This window comes from Chrysemys picta, chromosome 1 (genome assembly GCF_011386835.1).
Source record: "Chrysemys picta bellii isolate R12L10 chromosome 1, ASM1138683v2, whole genome shotgun sequence".
NCBI classification, from domain to species: Eukaryota; Metazoa; Chordata; order Testudines; family Emydidae; genus Chrysemys; species Chrysemys picta.
In genome coordinates this window covers 298295800-298314869 of record NC_088791.1, presented here as the reverse complement: position 1 = coordinate 298314869, position 19070 = coordinate 298295800, and the positions used below count along the sequence as shown (strand labels likewise).

General features: G+C 45.5%; 2 long non-coding RNA genes across 4 annotated transcripts in view; one reads left to right on the top strand and one right to left on the bottom strand.

Moving 5' to 3' along the window:
• Positions 1-5493, top strand: part of LOC101945163 (uncharacterized) — an 82806-nt gene extending 77313 nt beyond the window's left edge. For 2 of the 3 annotated variants that reach the window (XR_010600852.1, XR_002888748.3), the window contains one exon: positions 3629-5493. This is a non-coding gene — a long non-coding RNA (uncharacterized LOC101945163). Of the gene's footprint in view, positions 1-433; positions 529-3628 lie in introns of all 3 variants that reach the window. The other variant, XR_010600853.1, reaches the window with a different exon arrangement.
• Positions 5317-17322, bottom strand: LOC135983261 (uncharacterized). The gene is made up of 2 exons (XR_010600858.1): positions 17190-17322; positions 5317-16101 (listed from the first exon to the last, which is right to left on the bottom strand). It is a non-coding gene; the product is annotated as an uncharacterized LOC135983261 (long non-coding RNA).
• Between the last annotated feature and the right edge of the window lie 1748 nt (positions 17323-19070).

The window sequence follows — 19070 nt, the reverse complement described above, 5'->3', positions numbered from 1 at the left end:
TGTAAATCTAGAACATTTCCTTGAACACTGAATTTATTATAGGAACCGTCTCAGACTACAGCCTTCTTCATAAACGTTTATGAACATTTTGTCCACATGATTATTGTACAAACTTAAATTAGTTTAAATCTCTGCATGACTTTAATAAAGCTAATGAGATTTGAATTGTTTTGTTTTACTTTCACAGCACTTCCTATACCTTTACAAATTTAAAATATATTTTGTCAGTTGTTCTGCAAGTTCATCAGCTACAGCTAGAATGACTTCAGAAACTCTTTTGAACAAAAGTGGCAGTGAAAAGTTAATTATTCTAAAATTATTTCTCGCATTATAGTAGCTATAAATATGTAAAAAAAATAGTTTTAAAAGTATATTCTCTACAGTGATTGCAAGATAACTAAGTTTCTCATCTACTAAAATCTTTCTTCTTCAGAGGAGTATTGCATTGAGACAACTGAATCTGTCACAGTAAGGATGGAAATTGCATGAGTTTCTTTCCTTTTCTTACATGCAGCATTTAACTGTGTGGTGAGTCAAATGTAGACTTTATTGGTTATGTAAATGTGTCACTAATATTAGATACAGTCAAGATCTTAAAGTGTTTCCTTTATGATCTTTTCTTCACTATCATGACTCAGTATCACTTGCTAGATCTAATTGTATTAGCCCTATTACATTTTACCATTATAAATCATACTTGTCCTCAAACCATACTGGCTTACATTTTAACTTAGCTCCACTGGAGATTTGCCCTGATTCAGGCCTCAGTGGCCAGCCACCAGTGTGGCTGAACAGATGGAAACCTCTAATGTAGATGGGCAAAGCTGTTATGCTATAATTTTTTTCACAACATACAATTTCAAAGTAGGGTCTGCTGTACTGATACAAATCACAACTTTGCTTGTCTATAGTATGGGCTTGCACTGGTGGACCTTACTACAGTGGCTGTTCACCTATGACTGAAATTTTCAGTTTAGGTGACAGTGAATAGTCTTAGGGAATTATCTTTCACTATCAGGAAATGCTCAGTATGGGTTGCCTATTAAACACTTCAGTGTAAGTTGTTACTATATCAAGTTTACAGGAAGAAAAGAAATGGTTAGCTAATTGGTGTAACACTGAGGTAGTCAACCCCATTTGAAACTAACTCAAAAAAATTCACTCTAGCTAAACCTTTGAGTGTCGAGGTGTCTGTCTTGTGTCCCATCTGAGGACATTTTGCCAAAGTGAGGTTCACTATCTGGTGTATGTTAGGTACCTGATTTAGAACTAGACAGTTTTCCTATTGGGGCTTCTTCTATCAGCAATGTGCTGTGACATTTACCATAGGAGACTTTACACATGCATTCCAACAGTCAGAGAGAATCAACTTTTATATGAATCCCTGCCAAAGAAGGTCACTCTCTAGCAGGAGGCTTGTCTTCTTGAGACTCTCCTTTCTGCAAAAGTCACGATATAGCTAATATACTGCAGCCCAGGCTGTCAAGATGGCTGATTTTGTAGGCCCAGTGCTTTAATATTTCTGGCCTCTGCTGCTAAGACCATTATGAGAGCTGATGTGAACCTACAAAGCTGGTCACAGATATTGCATGTGGCAGCTTCTCTAAGTGCATTTGCATGGCTTTGACATCCAAACTGGAGAATTTAAAGAGATTGTACTAGTGAGCTGAAGCTGGATGGAAATCTAGGGAGACCAATATCTAATTGGGAGGAAACAAACTGTGCACATACCATTCTCTTTCTGCTGAACCAAGAAACTATCAGAAAAACACCTGCCAGTTTGCAGTGTTTTTTATCCTAGTCTTCATCCTCTGCATAATCATAGGCTCTGTAATAGAAATGTCACTGACACTTGCCTTTATAATCAGTTGCTTATAACTTTGCCAAACTTTAACCATTTGGGTTGCAATTTTCCACTCAGGGTCTCTGCCATATGTGGATTTTATTTTTCCCTCCCAGCTGTTTCAGAGAACACTAGGGAAAAACACATTGTTTGGCCTATGTTAAAAAAAAATGCTAGCAACCTTTTCCTTGAAAAAATCTCTAGTGCCCTGTGCTTTGGAGCAAGGACTCCAAATTTGGATGTGCGGTGGTCTTTGTGTCGGGGATGTGTCTTTGTGAAAAATCCACCCAAGTCTGGGCAAGTTATAAGTCTGTGAAAAATTGCACTTTGCACATACTTAAGTAAACTTCTTAGATTTTAGCAGCTAACTTCCCCAAAGATTTTGTGTGCACTGGGCATGCTCTGGCCCATAGCTGAGCAGGGCTTTCTGTGAAAGTTTAGCTCTCGAGCAGCTGAAATGAGAGTAGGGAGCCTGTCACTGCTGTGCTTTCAAAGACAACCCCCTTGCTGGGCCTAGGCAAGTTGGAGGAAGAAGCTGCCTGATTCAAATGCAGAGGGGACAAGAGCCGACCCTAGAGGGGGGGTAGATGGGAACATGGGGGTGTGGGTAACAGACTGGGACAAGGGAGAGAAATAGTGGAGGGACTGAGACACAGCAGCTGGGATTGGGTGGGCAAGGAGCTATGGGGATGGGAGGAGGGATTTTGAAAAGGTCAGACGAGGACAGGGGTGGGCAAACTATGGCCCGTGGGCCGGATCTGAAGCCCACTGCCTTCCCCTCCCCCAGGGGCCGCAGGGACGTGGTGCCGGCTACTTCCCGGAGTGGTGCGGAGCCAGCGCAGGCAGGGATCTTGCCCTGGCTCTGATGCGCGCCGCTGCCACTCCAGAACCCATACTCCAAACCCCTCCTGCCGCCATGAGCCCCCTTGTACACCCCGCCCCCCTCCTGCACCCCAACCCCTTGCCCTGAACCCCTTCCTGCACACTGCACCCCTCCCACACCCCAACTGTCTGCCCCAGCCCCTACATTCATAGCCCTGCATGCAATTTTCCCACCCAGATGTAGGCCTCGGGCCAAAAAGTTTGCCCACCCTGGACTAGAATTTGCTGAGCAAAGATACTGGAACAGCATGGAGAGTGGCTCCTTGCCCCAGCCACAGGAGTAAAGAAGATCCAGGACAGGGACAGATTGGAGGGGATGGGCAGAAGGAGGCAGACTGTGGGGATGGGCAGAAGGAGGCAGACTGTGGGGATGGCAGAAGAGTCTGTGCCTACTAGAGAACACTCCCCTCCAGAGCTTGGAATGGAACCCAAGACTCTTGGAATCTCATCAGTTCTCTGCTGTAAGCAAATATCTGTGTAACCCACTTGCAAAGTAGCCCATTCACTCCTTGTGCGGGTCCACATAGAAGATGACAAACTACTATTGCTGTCAGTTACTCCATTAGCTCAAGTGGCGGAGGGTCTTTGCATTGAAGCTAAAGTTTCCAACTCTGCTGATGGCCTGCCTGGATATCCATATGATGTCACCTGATGGAATTTCTATTTTTTAAAAAAACCCTAATGTTCCATGTGTAATTTCCTATGTTAAAAGAGCATAATTAAAGTTAGTCACGCACTCAAAAATTGGGAAATGCCAGAGTTAATTGTGCCTATGCCCATTTGTTGCAGAAGTTGAGGTGTGTAATATTTGTAGTACTAAAACAGACAGAGCTAGGCTTGCCCATAACTAAAGCTCTCTTCCCGCTCTCTCTCCCCCTGCCCTCCCCTCCCCCCCAATTATAGGGGAAGGAGCCACTAAGTCCAGGCTACAATTGATTGCTGGGGACAGCAAAGGAGAAAAGAGGAACAGGAGTGAGGTTAAAGATTGAAAATCCAGGGAAACAGCGCAGAGAATCCCAGAGAGCACCCACTGCTTCTCAAAGGCATCCAAGGAAACAATGGACACTGCCCAGAGGAACTCCGCCTGGAGATGTGAGCAGACAAGGGACAATAAAAAGGCCCCACAATAGCAGAGCACCCCCCCCACCCCATCCAGCTTCCTCCTCTTGGAGTGATAGATGGCCATCTTGGCTAGTGTCCAGAAGATGTTGACAAGGAGGTCCCATGACTTTGTGGAGCCATGGATTAAGTGTACAAAAGTCAGGAGGTGTGGGGAAAAGGGGCAGCCAGAACCTCAGGAGGAGGTTCTGGATGCTCCACAAGAGGGGCTGCAACCTGATGCACTCTACATAGATCTCAAGGGTTGTAAAAGGAACCTGTATCAGAAGAGTTTGTGAACCATGCCAGTACATGCCTGTGCTCACAACTCCATGTAGGAGTTGCCAATTAATATCTCTGGTGGGCCATGGAACTACAATGGAGTACAGACAGGCCCTCCAGGGTTCTTCACCCTCCGCAGGTGACAATAGGTTCCTTCACTTGGTGTTGGATGGGACGCAAGGGTGAGGAAGTGAATAGTATGAAGCATGAGCGCTTACAGATATTCTCTTGGCACAGCTTGGAGGCAGACCAGCTGGATGTTATTCAGCTGACTTAGGTGGCATGTTGGGGGCAGCCGGGGAGGCTCGTAGAGCAGGGGCCCAATAATGAGTTCTGGAGGGCCAGAGATGAGGGAGTGGACACAAAGCACACTCATGCAGGACCCACTCAAGGAAAGTCAGAATCAGGAGCCAAGGCTGCCCTCACTTCCCAGAGCACACAACAGTGGAGATGCAGGGTGGGCAGCCCCATGCACTGGCCGAGCACCACAGGGTCCACCCAATGTCTCAGATCAATTCTGGTGGCACCAGCCAGGGCTTTCCTCCAGAACACCAAGGGTGACACCACCACCTGAACATAGAGATGGGAGCTGTTTGTAGCAGGAGTTCTGTGGCACACTGTGGAACTTTTAGTGCATGGTGGCCAGTTATTGTGTAGCAGGCTAGTGTGCTGTAGATTTACATCCCATCTTACTGTGCACGGCCAATGTAGACATGCCCTTGCTCCCTGTGTGATTCATGTCCTGGGTGTGGAACACAGCATGGCAGTTACCTGACTTAGAGGTATAGGGAAGGCCCTGCATTAACTTGATTAGCTGTTTGCTAATTTGAGGAGTCCCCAGTGAAAATGCTGATCAAAACCCCCACACAACAATTGAATGGGTCTTTTGGTCCCATCCCACGCTCCAGCTTATATCCTATGTTGCCATTTACTCATTCTTTATTATGTAGTTATCACATAAAACTTTGTAAGATCTGTGTTTTGCATAAATTAGTTAAATATATTGTAGAACAATATGCCAAAGAGAAGCTCAAACATGAACATTGCCTTTATGTTGTAAAAAGTTTTACACTGTGTGGCAGGTGTTCTTCATACCGTAATGTTCTACAAATAGAACTGCATGACAAATGGAATGGGCAAGTTAAACTGAAATGTTACTATTTATTTCTTTTATGTATAACATTATTGTAACAATGTTTTTAAAAGTGCAAGATGAATTCCATACATGTGTCCAGGGCTTTTCAGACTGCTGTGTATAATTTCATGGGAACCAAGTGTTTCCTCTTTTTATACTCCCTTATAATGGCTGCACTATATCTTTGAGTTTTTACAATACTTTCCTCACTGCCAGATAGTTTGGGGTTCAAAAATAAAAATCACAAAACCTCTGTTAAATGTGTTATTGTTTTGGTTCTTTAAATAAAAAAAAATTAGTACTCTATTTCAGATTTTTACTAGGCAAGAATATTTTCATAACTGATATTTATAGTAGATAACCCTGAAAATTTTTAAACTTCTCCCTTGATCTGCTCTTCATGCTGAGTATCCTCCAAAATAAGGAAATGATGAAGTCTCTCCATCTGGTTACAGCTGTTAAGAGGAGTCAAGACACTTCAAGTCTCTTCTATGTTCTTTGAGGTCACCACTTTTATCTTCTAGCTGCATAGGAGTCACAGCAGATCATTGATGGCAATATCAGAAATGGTGAGCAGTTGCCAGCTGCAACTTTCCACAGTTTAACTGGAGGTAAAACAATGATTCTTTGCAGAAAGGTTTGAAATCTACCAGCATACATAAGGCCAAATCCCTCCTCTCCAAGTTGCAGTGGGGTTCTTTATGTGTATCTAAAGGAAGCATTTGACCTATAAGTAGAAACAAGAGTGAACTATGGGGAGGAAACATTGGGGCATATATGCCATTGCTACCACTATTTTGAAGGGAAGCGAAAAGATTTCTCTGTCTATCAGTTTATTTCAATGGGAAGTTTATTGGGTAATTATACAAAAGTCAACATTTTTTAGGTAATTTTGAATTTCTTCTGATAGCTTTATATTAGTAAAGATCAATGAGAAATGTGTATAATATTGACTCCATCTCTTAATGTACACCTTACAGAATTATTTTGTAAACTCTGAAAAGAGTGAAATTGGTAGTAAAATAGAACCTCAGAGTTACAAACACTTCGAGAATAGAGGTTGTTTGTAACTGAACAAAATATTATCATTGTTCTTTCAAAAGTTTACAACTGAACAGACTTAATACAGCTTTGAAAGTTTACTATGCAGAAGGAAAATTTTGCTTTTAACTATCTTAATTTAAATGAAACAAGCACAGAAACAGTTCTTACCTTGTCTAGTTTTTTTTTTTTTTAACTTTCCCTTTATATTTTTAGCAGTTTACGTTTAACACAGTACTGTACAGTAATTTTTTTTTTTGGGGGTCTTTGCTGCCTGATTGTGTACTTCTGGTTCCAAATGAGGTGTGTGGTTGACTGGTCAGTTCGTAACCCTGGTGTTCATAACTCTGAGGGTCTACTATATTGGCAGCCCTGTTGACTGCTTAAATGGAATGTGTATATCGTTTCATTAAATGTGAAATTTCTTCCTCACTTAAATCCTTCTGGAAGATAAGGAACAACTTTATATCCTTAATCTTATTTTTCTAAAGGGTTTCTAGCCATTGGTGACATACATATAAAAAACACTTCAGAGACTCTTAAAAGTTCTTGGTTTTGAGGGGAGGGGCTGAGCTTGTTTTGGTGGTGGCATTTCAGTAGGGATGGGAATCTCATTTTTTCCCCATATTTTTAACTTTCTATTGTAATAAACAGGAAATTAATGGACTTCTAAAAAAGTTTCAGAAACTTTCAGTAATAAAAAACAAGATGAATTTTCATACAATAACAAAGTGAAGATTGTGATTACATCTTCCCAGTACTGTATAACTGTCTCCAGAAAAATAACACCATCAAAGGTACATGAAATCAAACATCTGATTAGGTTAGTCGTACTGGGGTAAACTTCAAGCATTATTGGGCCCTCTGAAATTGAACAATATCAGCCTAAGTAACACTCGGCTAGAATCCTTTTATTTAGACATACAAGGTGGGTGAGGTAATATATATTATTGGATCAAGTTCTATTGGTGAAAGACAACATTTTGAGCTTACACAAAGCTCTGCTCCAGGTTTAGGAAAGGCTTCAGAGTAACAGCCGTGTTAGTCTGTATCCGCAAAAAGAACAGGAGTACTTGTGGCACCTTAGAGACTAACAAATTTATTAGAGCATAAGCTTTTGTGGACTACAGCCCACTTCTTCGGAGGTTTAGGAAAGGGTCCCTCAGAGTGTCACAGCTAAATTCAAGGTAGGACATGTTGTTGAGCATGAGGAATTAACACATGTTACAAGAGACCATTCAAGGGGAAGTAGGCAGTTAACACCTGCAGTCAAAGGACAAAGGAGGGTTAGTGGGTTACACAACCATTTATCAAGACTACTCCTACCCCAAGTTGAATTATGTATACTTTCCAAGGGACTGAATTTCCACCCCATCATAGAACTTGATAGAATTCTAGTTTGCCTCAGTTATCATACTTCCTTTGATGTCACCTCAAATAATTCTTTCACAACAAAGATGACACCACCCACAATTCCATATTCCCCCAACTGTCACAGAAAAAAGAATCTGACTGGACCCCTCAGAGCAGATGAAACTACACATTTGATCATTACACTGATTGCTTCAGGAAAAAAAATCAACTGTGAAATCCTTAACAAACAACACACTCTCTCCATGATGACAATCAACAACTCTTCAATGCCACTCACAATAAAGTACTCAAATAAGACCCCACACTACAATTCACCCAGGAATTTAAGGATATCATCAAACCCTTCACAAAACAACTCCAAGAGAAACTCTACAACCTCATCCCCTTCTGCAGACCCACACCAGTGACCTGCATGCTGCCCAAGATATACAAACAAGGGAAAACCAGGCTTAATCTGGTCATGGCACTCTTACTGAAGGAATATCAGGACTCATAGAAACCATCTTCAAACCACTCACCACATAAAGAGACAGTTTCCTCCAGGACACAACCGACTTCCATCAGAAACTCTGTAACATCAACAACCTTCCTCAAAACACCATCCTTGCTACCATGGATGTCACCTCCCTCTACATCAACATCCCTCACCAGGACTGCATCACTACCTGCTTCTAATATCTACAAGACAATGGGCAACACTCAGAAAACCACCCTAAATACATTGCCAAACTCAGCCATTTCATCTTCACCCATAAAAATTTTACATTCAACAGGAAATACTTTGTAGAAACCATGGGAACAGCAATGGGTACTGGAACAGCTCCCCAATATGCCAACCTTTTCAAAGGCCACCTCAAGGAAGTATTTCTGGAAAAATGCACCACAAAACCACTGATTTGCCTGAAATACATCAATGATATTTTCATTCTTTGGACAGATGGCCTGAACTCCCTCATAGACTTCCACCACAATGTGAGCCAGCACCTATTGTCTGGGTGCACATTCTGGGGTGCAATCCACCATGGGTGCCAACTCTGTGGGTGCTCTGGGGCTGAAGCACCCATGGGGAAAAAAAATGGTGAGTGCTAAGCACCCACCAGCAGCCCCCCTACAAGAACCTCCCCCTTCACCCAGCACCTTCTGTCTGCCGGCGGGCTCTGCAAATCAGTGCCTCCCCCTTCCTCCCAGCGCCTACTGCCTGGCACGGATCAGTAGTTTTGTGGCATCAGGAGGTGCTGGGGGAGGCGGGGACACGAAGGTGCAGCATGCTCGGGGGAGGGGGCAGAACTGGGCAGGGGTGGGGTTGGAGTGGGGACAGGGCCTAGGGGGAGCACCCCCCGGCAGATTAGAAACTCAGCATCTATGCAATCCAGACTAGTGAAAAGTTGTCACCTTTTATCTTGTAACACTGAGTGCCTCACAATGCCTTGCCACTGTGGTTCTCTCCCTGGGACACCTACAGTCAGCAACAAGCATGCAATCCGTCTATGTACCGGGTAGCCCTGGTCCAAATCTTTGGATCCTGGAGCCTGCCTGCAATATCACAGATTTCCAGCAACCTTGGTTAACAACTGGTATGGTGACACCACACTCTGCTAACCCCAAATTTTTCCAGAAATGTGTGTTCTGAAATGTCCACTCCTGTCCTGGAACAAACAGAGTGATATTAATGTTTATTGCCCTTTTAAGGAGTCAATATTCAACAATTTGCTACTTTACTTGGAGTTAACAAACAGTTCAGTTTACACACAGCACTGGGTTGGTTTAGATTAAAAATAAAATGCATTTATTAACAAAAGAAGATAGGATTTTAAGTGAATTCAAGTATAGGAGATAGTTAGAAATGGCTACCAGCAAAAACAAGTGAAAACATCTAAAACTTAATCTAGCAAGTTTTGGTTCAAAGCTTTAAGATAGCCTTTCTCACCCACAGTCTTCCATCAAGATGGTGACTGACCTTCTCCTCAGTCATAATTAAGGCTCCATGTCTGTCATGGAGATCACAGATTCTGTGACTTTCCCTGACCTCCGTGACTTCTGCAGCGGCTGGTGCAGCTGGCTCTGGGGCTGCCCGAGCAGATCAGACAGCCCCTGGGCCAGTCGCATTGGCTGCTGTTGGGGAAGTTTGGGTGTGAGAGACGGCTCAGGGCTGGGGTGCGGTGCAGTGCGGTGCTTACTGGGGGGGGGGGGTCGCTCTCCGGAAGAGGCTGCCATGTTCCTGCAGCTCATAGGCAGAGGGTCCAGGGATATCTGCATGTTGCCGCTGCCTGGAGGCACCAGCCCTGCAGCTCCCATTGGCTGCGGTTCCCGGCCAATGGGAACTGTGCAGCTGGAGCTCGTGGCGGGAGCAGCACATGGAGCCTCCCTGGCCTTCGCTCCCCCTAGGAGCTGCAGGGACATGCCAGCTGCTTCTGGGGCGCTGCACGGAGCCCAGTAGGGAGCCTGCCAGCCCCGCCAACCCTCCCCCCCACCAGCAGCACCAGCGGAGGTCCCAGACTGCATGCCACAGCCCAGACACACACATCCCCCAGCACCAGCGGGGGTCCCGGGCCATGCACCACCACCCACTTCCCCACCCTGCACCAGCAGGACTCCTGAGCTACCCCCCGCCCAGCACCCGCAGTGCCCCCCCCCCCCGACGGTCCCCCTAGAGCAGCCACAGCCTCCTGGCCCAAGTTTTAGTTAGGGGTATATAATACAAGTCATGGATAGGTCACAGGCCATGAATTTTTGTTATTGCCCATGACCTGTCCATGACTTTTACTAAAAATACCCATGACTAAAACGTAGCCTTAGTCATGATCTCTCCCAGAGGCCCAAAGGTGCTGGTGCCCATGGACAATGTGTCGCATAGGCTGAGGAAGGCTGTGCCTCCCCAAACAGCCTGGCGTGGCCCTGCCTACACTCCTTCCCGAAGCCCCATCATGCCTGCCCTTTGCCCCAGCCCAGGTATGTTACTCCTCTTCAGGGAAGCAAGCTGTGGCTAGGGTGAGGGTGTCAGAACTTGGGGTGGCTGGGACCGCCCAGCACTGGGGCCCCCAGGCGCTGGGGCTGTGCCACCCAACACTGGGGGTGGGTTGGCGCTGGGGCTGCCCATCCATCATTGCGGGGGATTGGGAGCAGGACTGGCTCCAGACACCAGCGAAGGAAGCAGGTGCTTGGGGTGGCCAATGGAAAAGGGTGGCAGGTCCAGGTCTTCAGTGGCAATTCAGCAGTGGGTCCCTCAGTCCCTCTCTTCCTCTTTGAGCTGCCGCCGAAGAGGAAGAGGGGGAGCCTAGGAACCGCCGCTGAATTGCTGCAGAAGAATGAAGCGGCGCGACTGAGCTACAGCCAAAGTGCCGCCGATTGGGGGCGCTTGGGGTGGCAAAAAAAGCTGGAGCCGACCCTGGTTGGGAACACGGGGGGCTTCCTGCCCTGTGCTTGGGGGAGGGGGTTCAGGGCACTGGGGGGGGCGCCTGACCATCCTGTGCTCAGGGGTCAGGGGGGCTGTGCACCGCTCACTTGCTCTGCATTTGAGGGCTGGGGGGGGCCACATGCCACCCCTGCACTCAAGGGCTGGGACTGCACCACCCAGTGCTTGGGGGGGGGGTGCGCGCCCGCATGCCCTGCACTTGGGGGCCAGGAGGCCACACTCTGCCTGCCCACTATGCACTAGCTGTGGGATTGGAGGGCTCCGGCAATGGAAAGGTGGGTCCTCGGGCAGGGCTGGCAGGGGGCTAGCCTCTCTCAACCAGCAGTTCACCCACCGCCCAATGCCTTTGTCTTCTTAGGTCAAAGAGATAATTTGGGGTTTCTGTCGCTTTCTTTTATAGACCAGTGAGCCTTTGAAGTGGATTCTTCTGAAGGTTACCCTTAAAGTAAAGTTTATTGAAGCAGTGAAGATGGCAACATGGAGTCTAGTGATGGAGAGCTGTATGCTCTCTTTCCCCACTTGTGTTTGCTGAAATGCAAATTATTCTGTTTCCTACCATCTCCTTCCCCTACTGTCTTGAAGATCCTGTTTACCATCTCCTTCCCCTACTGTCTTGAAGATCCTGTTTACTACTTGTACATAAATTGAGGTAAACACACATTCCTTTGTTTAGGATAGACCTGCTTAACACTTTTATCAGGCAGGGTTTTGAAACTGTGCTAATAACCTCATATGGGGTAATTAATTACTTTACATATAATGTTGCTACATACATTTCACCATGATATTATTGACCAGTGAGTTATTAGTTTTTAAATGATACCTCACAAGGCATATTTTATACAAAGATTACTACAATAGGGTGTAGGGTGTGAATACATGGGTGCTTTCAGTAACACCCATCCATCAAACTCCTAGAATCCTCCTATACCAGCATCAATTTCCTGGACACCAACACCACTTTCAACCATGGAATCCTACAGACAACTATATACAAGAAACCCATGGACCATGCTTTCCTTCACAGATGCAGTAACCACCCCAAACACACCAAGAAACCTGAACAGCCAGGTACTCAGATACCACAGAATATGCTCTGAGGAGAAAGTCTGGGATACACACTTTAACACACTTAAAACCACCTTCACCAAACAAGGATACTCCACCAGAGAAGTAGATCACATCATGGAATGGGCCACCCAAATACCCTGAGAGAACCTGCTTCAATATGGAGAGAGAGAAAAAAAAAAAAAAAAAAAAGCTCTGATCACACACCCCTAGTTGTCACCTACCACCCCTGGAACCAATATGGGGTATCATTAAACAATTATAACCCATACATGAAGGGGACCACATCCTGAAATAAATCTTTCCGGAACTCCCTCTGCTGACCTTCAAATAACCCCCAAACCTTGCCAAGTTCATATGAAGCAAGCTCCCCACAGCCCAGGATTCACTAACTCAAAAAGGCACCAGATATGCCTGGAGGTTTTGTGTCTGTTATGGCAATATCTCTATTGCTATGATAATCAGTACCCCTTACAACACACCTTTCAATATCCATGGGTCCTACACAAGCCTATCACAACAACATGTGATGTACCTCATCCAGCTCACTAAATACCCCAATGACAACTGTGCGGGTGAAATGAGACAATCACTACTCTTCCAGATGAACTCTCAGAAAAATGATAAAAGACAAATTATAAAAGATAAATGATAAAAGAGATCGTCCATGGGCAAACACTTAAATTAACAATCACTCCACATTTGACCTTTCAGTCCTTGTCCTCAAAGGAAACCTGTGCAACAACTTCAAAAAGATAAGCCTGGGAACTTAAATTTATGAATGTGCTAGACATTAAAAATCAAAGACTCAATAAAGACACTAGATTTATGTCTCATTACAACAAACTGTAACCTACTAACACTCCTTTTGTCCTATGACTGCAGAGGTGTTAACTGCCCGCTTCACCTTAAATTGTCTTTACAACATGAGTTAACTCCTTATGCTTAACAATCTGTTCCACCTTGTGTTTAGATCTGACACTGAGTACCTTTCCCAGAGCTGGAGAACTGTTCTGTGTAAGCTCGAAAACTTGTCTCTTTCACCAGTAGAATTTGGTCCAGTAAGAGATTTAAAAATGTTTATTAAGATGATGTTTTAAAAAAAGTGAACAGTACAGAGTTTACGCATAGAAGTTTCTGGTTATCAGGGAATAACATACAGATTATCGAGGGGTATGAAGTTCAGTTTAAGATCGGGTGGCATAAGGAATACATAATCTGCAATATCCCCAATTAGGGGTAAAATATTGATGGGTAGAAGTACAGACATTGAGATATGAGGGTATGAAGTTCATATAATGGCTATGTTCAGGTGTGGAGTATAATGAGTGGATATGATGATGAGGATGGATTGACCCTCATTTGGTGAGATTTAATGTTTGGGGAGTTTTTGGTTCCAGATCATGGTCTGTTGGTCCCTTTCTTGTAGTCGAAGAACGATGTCACTCCGGCTCACGCCTCCTGGTACTGTCGGTGGCCGGTGATGTGTTCGATGTAGGTGTCCCTGGACCATCGGATGGTGTCTGAGACCATGAGGCGCCACATGAGCCATGCGTAGCATCTACCGATCCCGCAGGTCCACAGCACACGCTCGTTGCAGGGGTCCCAGGTGCCCAGGGCTCCAACGATCAGGGCGTCCATCTGCACCTCGTAGCCCTTCGCTCTCAGGGTGTCGGCCGGGGGTCATACTTTTCCAGCTTACGAGCTCGGGCTTCGCGAAATGCCGGGGTCCTGTTCTCAAAGGAGACCATGACGTCAACGAGGATGATCTTTTTCTGGGCCTCGTCAGTGATGACGATGTCAGGTTGTAGCTGGCTGTCGGTACCGGGGATGGTGCAGTTCACGGAGATCTCCCCAAGGCGGGTGCGATGGCTTTCACTAGGCGGTTCTGGATGGCATTGTGGCGCAGCTGCCAGGTTTATTCACCTTGTCTCTCTAATGTCCTGCGACCAACACGGCTATAGCTACTCTTCTTATACTTAGCTTCTTACTCCCTCTTAGGCTGAGTCTACAGTTGTAAAAAATGGCAGCTATCTAACCTTAACTTTTTCATGTTGCCTAGAATTCAAGGAGGTTAGACTGTTATCCTTGCCCCTTCAATCTTGGCATTTCCCCCCCCATTTTTGTTTATCCTCCATTGTTACACTTTAAATGAAATACTTCACATCCAGCCCAAGAGATGAGCATGTGGTTCTAACCTCTCTAACGTCCCAAAATCACAATAGGTACAGTACATAAGTCAATTTACTAATCATTCAATGATTAGTGTACATAATGAATGCTAACAGATATATACAATGTGCCTGATTTTTTTTTTCTTTGAGAGAACTACATCTTTTTGCTGCCAAATGTCAGTCTCTTCAAACCTGTACAGCTACTTGAATGTTGGCTGAAGGATTTAAAGTCACATTCACTGGCAAAAAGATGACTTTGGTAGCAGAAAGATGGTTCGTATAACTAGGCTTTTGTAATTGATAAAATTAGGGTTCTACTGTAAATGTTTTCTGAAAAGAGCTGGACTACGAGAGAGCTCTACATTACCAGATATGCATCAATTCTCAGTTGCATTAGCTGGGCTAGGAGTAGTGCAGTGGCAAATGTGTTCCTCCTCTGCTGGTGAGGGAATGTCATCAATCAAAAACTGTCTCTGATTAAAGTCCAAAAGGAACTTAGCCAGGTAATTTGGAAAGATAGAGACTAACACAAGTCCTGAGCACCTGTGCTTTCTGTCGGCCTAATTCCATCACAGCTAGAACCAGTTTGCCGAGTCTAAATACTTTGTAAAAGCTGTTCTTCTTCAAGTGGTTGCAGACATATATTCCACTCATGTGTGTATGCACAAAGCACATCAAAGTCAGTGCCTTTAGCGCCCTGTAGAGGTCTGGACTCACCCCTGCGGTGCCTCCTGCTGGTCATCCAGGGAATTAGCTCACCAGCCTCTGGAGCGCCCTCTGCAGGGCAGTGATCCGCCTTGTCCTCTGCACTGGCCCCGTGTCCCTCCCAGGACCCCGGTGCCCCTTGCCCTGGGTGTTGCCCTCTGGCAATACCCACACACACTAGGTCTCCCCTCCCAGGGGAACCCCCACCCCCTAACCCCACCTCACCTCAGGATAAGGCCACTGCCAGTCACCACCTAGCCCCCACTCTCTGGGGCAGACTGCAGTATAGGCCACTCATCATCGGCAAGGTTGGGTTTGGACCTGCTGCCTTGGCCTAACCCTGGGCTGCCCTCTGCAACCCCCGGCTGCCCTCTGCAACCCCCAGTACCCCTTGGCCTATTACCAGGCCGCAGCCTGGGGCTATCCAGGCTGGAGCTCCCCAGCTCCTCAGCCTTTCCCCAGCCCTGCTCCACTACAGGTACCCTGTCTAGTTCCCTGCAGCCAGGCCCTTCTCTTTCTGAAGGCAGAGAGAAACTCTTGGGCTTTTGGCTCCCAGCCTCTTTATACAGGCCATCTGGGCTCTGATTAGGGTGTGGCCCAGCTGCAGCCACTTCCCCCAATCAGCCAGGGTTTTACCTTGCCCAGCCCAAGCCCTCTTCAGGGCTTTTCCACCCCGCTACACGCCCACAGCAAAGTGTACCGATAAGAGGTATTATATCCCCATGCAAGGTTTTGAGTGTTTTTCTTACATCCAGCTCCTAATTCTCTTATTTTGATAACAGCAAATAAGAAGTTACTTCAGGGGAGATATAAACCCACAAATAAAGACAAAGAGACTAAGAAGTTAGAATTGATGGGGATAATAGTTTATTCAATCTCTTCATTACAAATGGCCATTGCAAACCAACAGGTGCTATTATCTAAGTATAACTTTGTGAACTGGGATGCTATGTCCAAGTTTACAAATAAATTACCGGAATCCTCCAAGAAAAAGTTCCAGGCATTCATTGCAGAAGGCAATTTAACGTCCAAGACATCTTTGCAGTCAGCACTGGACATGGCATCTTCATCCAGACTTATGCTTCAGCTGCAACAATGAGAAGAGTCTCATGGTTACAGAACTCCAGCACAGCTCCTGAGGTCCAACAGACATAGATGACTTACCTTTTGATGGATGCTTTTTGTTTTCTGAGAAAAATGACGAGACATTGCATTCTTTTAGTCAATGCTACTTTTCTGTCATTGGGGGGTCTATGCCCGGGCCAGAAAAATATATCATTATGGATGGAGGTCAGCAACAACACCAGCAATATCATCTGGAGCGATGCTTCTGACAGTCATCCTACCCTGCTAGGCAGCAAGACTTCACCAGAAAGGAGCATAAATCGCAGACAAGAAGACCTTCTGGGTCTAGTTGTAATCAACCAGCCCATCCTCCTCCACCTTTGGGCAGGCAATCTACTTGACTTTCATATCAAGAGCAGCATACCAGTTGTGAACTTATCAACCACGCCTCCACAGTTTGGGATAGGCTAGCTCACTTCTGCAATACTTGAGAAACAATAACTATGGAAAAATTGGTTCTAAGCCCTGTGGGATCATGTTATGCCATCCAATTTCTGTCCATTCCCCCCCTCTCATACCCCTTCCCCATCCCTTTTCAGGACCCCTCTCATGAGTCACAGCTTCTAAGCAGGTCCAAACTCCGTGTGCTCTGGGGGCTTTAGAGGAGATTCATCATCATCATCAGGGAAATAAATTCTACTCCCAGCAATTCCAGTTCAAGGGAGGGGTAAGACCCATCCTCAGTTTCCGCAATCACAACAGATACATCAAATACCTGAGATTCTGCATCGTTACTCTGGCTACTATCTTCCTGCATTGGATCACAATGACTGGTTTGCTGCTCTTGGTCTTCGGGATGCCTACTTCCAGGTGGCAATTTTCCCAGGTCACAGGAAATGTCTGAGATTTGTAATGGCAGGTCAGCATATCAATATACAGTGCTCTCTTTTGGCCTATTCTCAGACCCACACGTGTTTACTAAATGCATGTCTATAGTGGCAGCCTATCTCAGAAAGGGGAGTATTATGTGCACAAGCAGGGACCAATTTTTCCAGGAAGCAATAAAACTTTGCATCAAAGAGGACACTACCTCCACAGCAGCACACTTACCCAATGTTCAGAATCAGTTAGCTGACCACCTCAGCAGAGTTTTTTCCAGAATCATGAATGGTCCCTGAAGAACAGCATGTTGAGGTCCATCTTCAGATATTGGGGTATTCTGGCAATCAATTTCTTTGCAACAAAAGACAACAGAAAATGCAGTCAGTTTTCCTCTCAAGTGGAGTTCAGTCCAAGCTCTTCAACCCAATACATTCCATTTGAATCGGGGTCTGTAGCTGATATATGCTTTCCCCCAATTCCTGTTAATTCCTCAGGTTATCCAACTGAAGTTGGATCATGTCAACCTGATACTCATCGCACCAGCTTGGCTAAGGCAGTATTGGTTCTCAGATCTTCTCAGCCTGTCTGTTCGACCTCCCAAACCTCTTCCCCTCCTCCCAGGCCCTCTGACACAACATCACAGTCAGATTCAGCATCCAGCACTGAGCAGTCTGAACCTCTGAGCATGGAGGCTGCTCGGCTAGATGAGGAGGAAGGACATTTCTCGGAAGTGGTGCAGGGAGTCTTGCTTAACAGTAGAAAGCTTTCTAGTAGGATTACATATTTCACCAAGTGGAAGCATTTTTCTGTTTGGTCTCTAGCTTGGAGAACCCAGCCAAAGCTAGCATGTATTCAGGACATTTTGAATTATCTGTTGCATTTTAAGTCCTAAGGTCTGTCTCTCAGCTCCTTGAGGGACCACTTCGTGGTGACATCAGCTTTCCATCCACCCATTCAAGAGAAGTCAATTTTTTCTAACTCCCTGGTGGGTAGATTATTAAAAGGGATTGTCCATCTAGTCCCTCCTGTGAAAGAAACAGCACCATTATGGGACCATAATACAGTGCTAGCCAAGGGCGGTTCTAGGCACCAGCAAAGCAAGCAGGTGTTTGAGGCAGCCCATTTGCAGGGGCAGCAGCCGGCAGGGATCCAGCCTGGGAGCTGTAGCTCCTTGGTTAGCTCCCTGCCTATAGAGCCAGCCCTGGAGCAGGGAAAGAACTACATTTCCCAGCATTCCCTTGGCCTCTAGCAACAGGAAAGGGAGGGGAAGGGAGTATAGTAGTTGAAACCTCATGCTGCAGCTTGCTGTGAATGAAGAGCTCACTGCTAGAGCGGGTTGGCACTCTGAATGGGGAACAAGTATGCCTAAGGAGTAGAAGGCTTTGGCCCAGATATCCCCTTCAGAAGACATCCACAGACCTCACCTTGCAGCCCCCAAAGAAAGAATTGGGTGGACTAAATGGACTAAGTGCCCCTCTCTATCTGAAATCTAGCAAGGGAGGTATGTGGATCCCACTAGAATTTAAAATGAAAAGTAAGGGAGGGGAGGCTCTACTGGACCTGGGCAGCTTTAGATACAGTACCAGGCACATAGGAGGATTTCCACTTCTGAGCCATGGAAGCAGAAATTGACTTTTCCTTTCCAGATTTAGCTAATATTCAGAAAGGGAATCTAGCACCTGCCTTCCAGATTTGAACACCTAAAAATTCAGGAGTGCTCAAGCTCAATTTGGGCAGCTGTTACTTCATTTCTCCTAAATCAAATATACTGATCCACTGTAACTTGCTGTAGAAAAAGTAGGATAAAATTGAGCAAGAAATGCTTCCCAGTGGTTTTTAAGACTGGAATTGCTATTTTCAACAGCCATTGCCTTTTTTTTTTTTTTTTGGTTAGTTTTATTTGTTTAAAAGGAAGACAGTGATATTGCATTGGCAAATTCCCCATAGAAACAAAGAGTGGAACAAAAGACTAATAAAGACACCTCAACTTTTCCTCATTTATGGAGTCTTATAATGTGCATCCAGATATCCTCCAATCACACAAGCTGAAAATTGTTCCACTTTACTGCAGTTCTGTGACCATATGGGAACCAATCCTGTCTGTGATCT